At 38.8% G+C, this 1,499-nt stretch overlaps 1 pseudogene; it reads left to right on the top strand.

The window, feature by feature from the left end:
• The first annotated feature begins 230 nt into the window (after positions 1-230).
• On the top strand, positions 231-1,199 carry LOC127142833 (olfactory receptor 11A1-like; annotated as a pseudogene).
• Positions 1,200-1,499: the final 300 nt, after the last annotated feature.

Here is a 1,499-nt window from a genome sequence, read left to right on the forward strand (position 1 = left end):
ACTGTGATGGAGTCACTCCAACCTGCAAACAGGTCTACAGTAACTAAACCTCTGGGTTTAGGACTCTGGAGTTTTCTGAAGTTGTTTACATGTTAGAGGAGAGTTTAATGAGATCCATGGAGGGTGAAGAGTTTCATAAAACTTTCCACAGAATCAAACACATGACTGTAGCTGTGAATGAATAAGACAGTCTAACACAGGTCATAGCTGACTGTTCTATGAGTCTGCCTGTGTCACAGATGAACGTGACACAGCACAAACGTGATGGATGATGAACTGAATGTAACATATATAACTTTTGATGGGTATGTAGGAGTGCAGGAATACAGATATCTTTATTTTGTGATCATGTTTACAGTATATATTCTAATAATCTGCTGTAATTCCACCATCGTGTGTCTTATCGTGATTCACAGAAACCTCCATGAGCCTATGTACATTTTCATTGCAGCTTTGTTAGTGAACTCTGTTCTCTACAGCACTAACTATCTACCCAAAGCTTTTGATTGACCTTTTATCTGAAAAACAGGTCATAACTTATTCAGCCTGTGTCTTTCAAGGTTGTATTTATTACACTTTGGCCACTGCAGACTGCACTGTTTTTACTGTTGTCAGCCATGGCCTATGACAGGTATGTGTCCATATGTAAACCTCTGCAGTATCCAACCATCATGAGGAAAACAACCATCAATGTCTTTCTGTTTTTTTCTTGGTTTGTGCCGGCGTGTGAGCTCACAGGAGCAGGTGTGTTGTATGCAAACGCAAAACTCTGTCACTTTAGTTTGAGAGGACTGTTCTGTAACACATCGCTTTACATAGTTCAGTGTGTGAGCTCTAAAGCACTGTCTGTTTATGGTGTGTTCGTGTTGCTCAATATTACAGTTTTCCCTATGCTCTTCATACTGTTCACATACACCATGATACTGAGAATAACCTTCAGAAGCTGTAAAAAAGTCAGGAGGAAAGCTGCACAGACCTGTTTACCTCACCTGCTGGTTCTAATCAACTTCTCCTGTTTTATTACGTATGATGTTGTTGTTGTTCGACTGGAATCAGATTTACCAAAACTGGCCCGTTTTATCATGACTTTACTAATCATTGTGTATCATCCTCTCTTTAATCCAATCATATACGGACTGAAAATGAAAGAGATCTATAAACACCTCATGAGGTTGTTGTTACAGGTCAAACCACAGTAATATATCAACACTAACTGATGAAGATGATCAAGTGTTAAAATGTTGATGGTCTTAACAGCTTTAAACTCAGCTGCATTGTTTTTCTCTCTGTTGATTATGATTGATAGCAGGGCAGATGGGGAAGGTGGGTGTGAATTTTATGACTAAAGCATCAAAGTTTCAGTGTATAATCGACATACCCCTAGGTTTTGATCGATGATATTATCTGACCTCTCTGTAAGAGGTCAACTCATCATCACTCTTCATTATAGTCGTGTGTATCTTTGTAAAAATCTGCTCCATTGTCCTTTTTAAAGAGAA

The sequence above is a fragment of the Lates calcarifer genome, linkage group LG1 (genome assembly GCF_001640805.2).
Source record: "Lates calcarifer isolate ASB-BC8 linkage group LG1, TLL_Latcal_v3, whole genome shotgun sequence".
Taxonomy (NCBI): domain Eukaryota; kingdom Metazoa; phylum Chordata; class Actinopteri; family Centropomidae; genus Lates; species Lates calcarifer.